We start from the raw sequence: 7,737 nt of genomic DNA, 5'->3' as shown, positions 1-7,737 counted from the left end.
TTAGTGGGAAGAGACAAGTTTCTGAGTAGTTTTTGTTATGTTTTGCTTTTGTTTTGGTGATCTGGGCGGGACAAACCGCTTTTTCCCTTTACTTTGAGACACTCCCTGAGGTTTAGCCCTATGGCTAAACTGGCGTCTCTGTTCCCTGATTTTTCTAGCTGCTACTTGGGGAATGGTATTGCCTCGAAAGACAGAATGATACTTACTAGCCCTTTTTTCAGGTTTCTCTTGTGTTTTCTCAACAGGCTTCTTGGGCACTCATTCTTTTCCTTTCTGTTGGGAGTTGCCACATTAGAAGGCATTTCCCTTAGCGGTTGTACAGGAACTGAAGCTGTTTTTTTTAGGATGCTTCCAACACACTTCAGTGTAAGTTAACTTTCGAGGTTCCTGTAGACTCACAGCTGTGGGTGTGTTTACCTTACTACAGCAAGGTGAAGCAGTGTGTGGCCTTGATGGCTTTGCAGTAGCTGGGGAGGAAATTGGGACAGTCATCTGGTTGATAACATCCTTTGGAGGTGAGGAATCCTCCCTTTGATCCTCCTCTTGCTGAGTTGTGCTTAATGCAGGAAGCTCAGCAGTGCAAGAAGGACTGAGATTTAAACTGAGTTGCTGGACAGAAGCAAAGTCTTTCCGTTCATCCTCTGAGCACTGGGAAACTAACACTCACTTCTTCACTATCCTTTTCTTTCTTGACATCTTTAATGACATCAGACATTCTATTCTCCAACACAAGTTCATCTGGCATTCTTGATGAACTTCCAGGAAAAGGAGGAACATTTGTAGCTACTAAGTCAAACTTTGGTGTTGAAGCCTTTGCTTCAGTTGATGAACTAGATCTGCTCAGTGGTCCATCCCCCAATGATACAGATCCTTCTTTTGAGTGTTCTGAACCACAGTATGACCTAAAATGAGGCTTCCAAGGATTGTTTTGGAATGGTGGGCAAATATTAATAGCAATATCATTTGTTTCATACGATCCTGGTGAGGTAAAGCCATTCACAAAACTACCAGTGTGAAAAGGAGCCTGTACTGTTACACAGTAAGGTGCAGGACTTGGAAACCAAGACTGAGGCACAGTACTATATCCTGAGTACTGCTGATGAGTGTAATACACTGGCTGCATAAAGACTGGTGAGGGATATTGAGTTGACATCTGAATGGGTTGAGTAAACATACTAAAATCCATTAATGGATAATCATTCTTAGCCAAAAATATAGCAGTGGCTTTTATTCTTGCCATGAATGGCTTGCCCTGAAACGTTTTAACTTCTTCTCTTAAATATTGAAAAGCCTGTTGTGCATCTGTGTCTGACTGGAAAGTGATATACCAAGTGCTGTTTTGTGCGAATTCACAGCTTATCACTTTGGGGCAGTTTCCATTGTTAAACAAAGCTTTTACCTCCACTAATGGTGTTGTTTCAGGAATTTCTCTGAGAATTACAATACAACGCTTATGACTTGGTCTCACCTTCTCTCCCTTTTCATCAACTTGTACTAGAGGAGAAGATCTCAACACTTCAAGAATTAAATCTTGATCTGGGGTCAGTTTTTTTTTATTTCCTCCAGGTTGGCAACTGTCGATATTGGAATGAACTGATTACCATCCATTTGAGATGTCAAGTAAAGATCCTTTGATAAATTTTCTCAGGAGAAACAGAACTCTAATTGTTTTTTCAAACATTCTTTTAAATCTTCTGTAGAAATTGTTGAGCTGCTTTCTCCAGATGCATCGTTTATTTGGTAATGCAGATCTTCAGGTCCTGAAATCATTCCATCATCTTTCTCCTCCATGTCTGAAGTATTCCTTGTGGACTCCCAAGCTAGAGAATACATTACTTCATATTCCTTGCATATATCTTCTGAATTTTCTGTATTACCCTCAGGAAAAAATCCAGATGTGGCTGCGTTTTCATGCCAGAAACTTTCATTCAGAGGAGTGCCATCTGGATTTCCAGAATGAATTTCTTGCCATACTTTGGCATTAGCATTTAAACCAGTACTTTTATGTATTACCGGCTCCACGCAGAGTGACTTCTCTGCGTCCTCCCTGCAGGATCATTCAGGCTGCTGCTGCAACTACCTATTGACTCCCTGAATCAATGACATCTTCTCTCTTGCCCTGGGCTGAGGCTTGCTTGTCGTTGTTGTGGTCTTAAACTGTAAAAAAGACCCTAAAATTACTATCTCGGTTGAGGCTTTCGGATAAAGAACAAAGAAATTATGCTGTTTTGCCCCTTAGGGGTTGATCCAATATGGGCCTGTCAATCATTTGAACAGCAAAAACAAAAATAAAAAAGGGCTTCAAGAAAGCTGTCTGCTCTGGCTCCGTAATGGTGGTACACGCCTTTAATCCCAGTACAAGGTAGGCAGAGAAAAGGGAAATCTCTGTGTTTTAAAGATCAGCTAGAGACCAACCGGGGCTACATAATAATAACCTGCCTTCAAAGAAGTCCCAAGGCCCAGCTGTGGTGGTGCACACCTAAATTCCCAGGACTCAGGAGGCAGAGGCAGGCTGATCTCTTTGAGTTCAAGACCAGCCTGGTTGACATGAGCTAGTTCGAGGACAGCATCCACAGGCTCAGTCAACTAGGCAACCCCTTCCTGGAACTTTTACTCATGAACTCTTTTTTTTTTTTTTGAGACAGGATTTCTCTGTGTAGCTTTGGAGCCTCTCCTTGCTCTGGAGACCAGGCTGGCTTTGAACTCAGAGAGATCCGCCTGCCTCTGCCTCCCGAGTGCTGGGATTAAAGGAGTGAGCCACCAACGCCCAGCACTCATGAACTCTTTACCCTGCCAAACATCCTGTTGGTGGTTTCCTAATATCCTGCCTATACTAACACCTTGTGCACAAACAACCCATTTTGCCCCTCCCCAATCTTGACTATATAAGCTAGCCTGAAAAAAGTAAAGTTTGTCACTTAATCAGAATCCTGTCTTATGGTGATTCTTTTTCCATCTCTTGTCCCCATTCGATATCCCTTACTCTCTTGCCCCATGTTGACATCCTGCAGGTTGGGACAACTGCCTGTCATCAATGGCTAACTAGTGTCTTAGGTGTGTAGCTAATTAGTGGCTTATCTCTGCATTCTGATCCTTAGGCAAGCTTTATTTGTTAGGTTATAAGCACAATATCACTATAATTCCCCTCTTTGCCTTATATAAAAATGAAGGCTATAACTAATAAAAGAAAAACTATCTACAATAAGTACAATAACTAACAATATCTGATAAATACAGGCAATAATTACATCAACATTTTCTAATCCATTTGCATTTGACAAATTCAGAGAAAATACTCCATTATGTATCTTATCTTGGTGAGTTCAAAGTTGTGTACCTAATTTACTTTCAATCAAAACTTGGATTACCATCCCAAACTATCTTTTGATATCTCTCAACCTTGCACACTTTACATCTCTCAGTGCAGTCTAGGCAGTGTGAGTAATAGAGCGGTTTGGAGATTCAATCAAAGGATGGGATGGCCCTTTGTTCTGAGCATTGGTAGTGGCGAGCCACTCTAGTGGCTGTCGGCTTTGTTTCTCTGCCATCAGGCAAGTGTTATTTGTTAGATTACAAACAAAATATCACTACACATACCTCACCACATAGCCCCTAGCTAACATGGTACTCACTATGTAGGCCAGGTTATCTTCAAATTGATAGATATTGTTTGTGTCTACCTTTAGAATGCTGGGATTAAAGGTGTAGCCGCAGTGCCTTGCCACTATCCTTTTTTGTTTGTTTTATTCTTGGCTTTGGTCTTATATAGTCCTGCCACACTCACATTGGGTGTTTTGACTCATGTACACAAATGCTTATGTCTGAGACCGGAAAATAGGAAGTTAGGGAGGAGGATCCAGATATCAACCTATAAATGATTGCAGAAGAGGAAAAAGGGGTCCCTTAAATTACCTGAGCTTCAATCAACCAAAAGGATATGCTCAGAAAAGCCTTGTGAACATGGGATAAGTGGGTACTTTTTTAATGGCCCATGAAAGTTTACTACAGACTTTGTCTTAGCACCTATCCCTTTTTTTCTCTTTTGGAGGAAGACCATAGTTTGAGGCTTATTATTATTATTATTATTATTATTTATTATTATTATTGTTATTATTATTATTATTATTATTATTATTATTATGTCAAAATGGATCAAAGTCCTCAACATAAACCCAGCCACACTGAACCTATTAGCCTATTAGAAGACAAAGAAAATACCCTTGAATTAATTGGTACAGGAGACTGCTTCCTGAACATTACACCAATAGTCCAGACACTGAGATCAACAATTGATAAATGGGACCTCCTGAAACTGAGAAGCTTCTGTAAGGCAAAGGACACTGTCAGCAAGACAAAACGGCAGCCCACAGATTGGGAAAAGTTATTCACCAATCCCACGTTGACAGAGGGATGATCTCCAAAATATACAAAGAAATCAAGAAACTAGTCTGCAAAACACCAAACAATCCAAGTAAAAAATGGGGTACAGAACTAAATAGACAATTCTCAATATAAAAATCTGAAAACCGTCTCTTAGATCAATTATTATAATAGGACATCCTTTAGCTATCAAGGAAGGTAATGGCTTTCCAGGTTGCAGATAGCCCATTGGTTGAATTACCTTATTTATGGCTCTCATGTCTGTCAACATTCTCCGCTTACCTGACTTCATTTTGAAAACAAATACAGGAGAATTCCAAGGGTTGCTAGATTCAGCTATGTTGTCCACTTTCTAGCTATTCCTGTACTAACTTTTCGAAAACCTCTATCTTCTCAGAGGTCATAGGCCATTGTCCCACCCAAACAGGTTCATCTGCAAGCCATTTCAATGGCAGGGCCTTTGGGTCCTCTGAAGGTCCGTCATTTATACCTAGTTACTGTACATCATGGATGGTTGGTAACCGTTTTCCATAGCGTCTTACCAGATCTTTTCTACTATCTAAAGATTGTACATAATTTTATCCAACAATGAAGGTAGATTAATCTGAGTATTCCATTTCTGTAAGAGATCATGAACCAGACATTTATAGCTATATCTGCCACACATGGTTTCATTCTCCCTTTCTGTCTTTGTGGTCCAATGCAGACCACCAAGTTAACACTCTGTTGAACCCTAGATAGAGTTCCAATTCCTAAACATTGTACATTTGCCTCTTTAAGAGGCCATTTCTGAGGCCAAGCCTTTTTGGTAATACTAGTCACATCTGCCCCAGTGTCTCCTAAGCTAGTAATAATTTTGTTATTAATTTTCACTTTCAACTGAGGTCTTTTATCATTAATAGAAGTTTGCAAAAATATGCGTTTCTCATTTTGTCCATTCACATTTGATTCTTCATCACTATTCAAGCTACCATCTAGAGCAGTATCATTTTTCACAATAGGCAAAGAACTAGCTATTCATCCTGTGAGAGACTGTCTTACACTGCTACTGGGAAGGACCTGACTTTTCTCGATGTGGGGGCATCTTGATGTCCCCCTCAGGGTTTCACGGCCTTAACAGGTTTCCTTCATGTCCCTGGTCGATGCAGATTCATTGGTCCAGTGTCTGCCCTTACCACATCTTCTACACAATCCAGAAGGCAGTGGCCTTCCGTATGAGGAATTATTAGAATTTGTTTGTCTACAATTACTCTTAGTTTGTCCCATTCTACCACAGCTGAAACATCTCGGTTCCTGGTGCCTTCGTGGTCTCCTGAGGAAGGCTCTTCCTACCCAAGGTTCTGGTTGATAGTAGTAGTAAACTCTAGCCTCTTGTTACCTATGTTGACCTCTGTAAGGTGCTTCTCCTTGCCAGGCCCTTACTTCATCACCTTAAATACTTTTAATTTCCTGTTCCCATTTTAAACCTTTTGAGATGCCTTCTCCTACCCAAACTCCAGCATCTTTCACATTATAATCAATGTTGGATGCATACAAAACCCATTCTTCTATCAGAGCTTATCTGATCTTTAAAGGCAAAAGTATTCTTTTGCATATTGGGTTTGCATTTTCATAAGCTATTGTATATATAATTGATTGTCTTGTTTATGGATATGTTACCTGTAATTCTACTACCCTAGTTAACCTTTGTAAGAAGTCCTGGAACTGTTCTGTAGTTCCTTGTTCTATTCTGGTATAAGCTTCTAGGCATTCTCTTGGCTCACGAACCTTATCCCAGGCTTCATGCTGCTTTCCTGCATAGAGACATTATATTGTCATCATATTCAGCCTGAACCTGTGGGTCAGCTTAAGACCCTGACCACGAATCTTATCTAGGGGGGGCTCAAAACATTCCTTTCTGCCGTGATGCTCAAGGAGCTTTTCCTCTACCCTTACTAATGCCTTCCAATGGATAGCATGAATTCTCAAGTACAGCTGCTACTAATCTTTCCCAATCTGTGGGTGCCAGCCTGTTAAATGTTGCCCATGAATGTAATAGTTGTTTTATGTATCTGCTATGTAGATCATAGGAGACAACTGATTCTTTATTATTCTTAAGATCCTTCAGCTGTATAGGTTGCCATTGATGAGCCATCTGTCCATGAGGGTGTTTCTTAGAAGCTGGCTTTCCTACCATGGTAGCTGGGTACAATAATGGCGTACAAGTAACAACCTTAGAAGAATAGTCACGACATCTGGGTGGGGTAGAGGCCTGGGGTTGGAGTGATAATGTTTCTGAGGCATCCCAATGATCTTTAAGCCTAGTAATGATATCCTTTTTAAAAGTTTCAATCTCCTCAATCATAAAAGATTCCAAGCATGTTAGTGAACCTGTAATTGCTCTAACTGCTCATCTCCATGTTTTTCTAGGTCTCTAATATGATCATCCTTAGGCAGCATCTGGATGGCATGGAAACTGCCTTCTTGATATTGGAGTCTAGATTCCAGGTCATGATTTGCTGATTTTGAGTCCTTAGCAATCGATTGTATGGACCCATGTAATCTGTCAGCCCTCTACTGTAAATTATCTTCCAACCATTCCAACCTAGACTCAAATTTGTGATCTGCTACCTTGGATGCTTCAATAATTGATTGAATGGCATTGTCCAATTCTTCAAACCTTTCCTGGGTATCTTGGACCTTTGTATCTAATTTCTGGGTAACATTGACTATCTGAGTTTCTACCTGACTACAGATATTCTTTAGCTCATGTAATAAGCAAAAATATTACCCATTTTAGCAAATGATAAATATTCTGCCATAATTTTACCTGATTTCTACTCCAGATGCAGTAACTATCGTTGTCCAGTAGGTGGCACAAGTGTTCAGTGAGTCCCTGGCATTTGGCAGTGATGGGTGGCAGCTGTGGAGAGAGTTCACAAAAGGAGCTGCGCTTATCTTAGAGAGTATATTGCCTTGCGGCTGCAACCACTAAATGAGGGGTGGTTTTAAGGCCACTGCACGAACCCTGCTGAAAGCCAAGACCTACTCCAACACGGTTCAAGGTCTGGAGGCCTCCGGTGCATGTAGGGAGCATACGGTGGTAAAATCATAGGAGGTCGGTGTGAGTCTCCAATCTGGGAGCAGCTCAGCGGCAACGGGTCGGCTGGGAGCCGGGAACACCTGTGAAGAGAGGTACCTTTTCCTGCCAAGGCCGAATGCCTGGTGGGACACACAGCCTGTCCCAAATGGGGTGTAGGTTTCCAATATCCTGCTCCTGACAACTAGAAATAGGAGGAAATTTCCAATACGGAGTCAGGTAGAAATATAAGGGTATTTGATAGGGAAAAGCCTTAATTACAGAGCAACCTAGACAGC

General features: G+C 41.0%; 1 pseudogene; it reads right to left on the bottom strand.

The window, feature by feature from the left end:
* Nucleotides 1-1,848, bottom strand: LOC113834690 (annotated as a pseudogene).
* Nucleotides 1,849-7,737: the final 5,889 nt, after the last annotated feature.

This window comes from Cricetulus griseus, chromosome 3 (assembly GCF_003668045.3).
Source record: "Cricetulus griseus strain 17A/GY chromosome 3, alternate assembly CriGri-PICRH-1.0, whole genome shotgun sequence".
Taxonomy (NCBI): domain Eukaryota; kingdom Metazoa; phylum Chordata; class Mammalia; order Rodentia; family Cricetidae; genus Cricetulus; species Cricetulus griseus.
The sequence above is the reverse complement of the archived record's forward strand: the minus strand, read 5'-3'. Positions and strand labels throughout refer to the sequence as shown.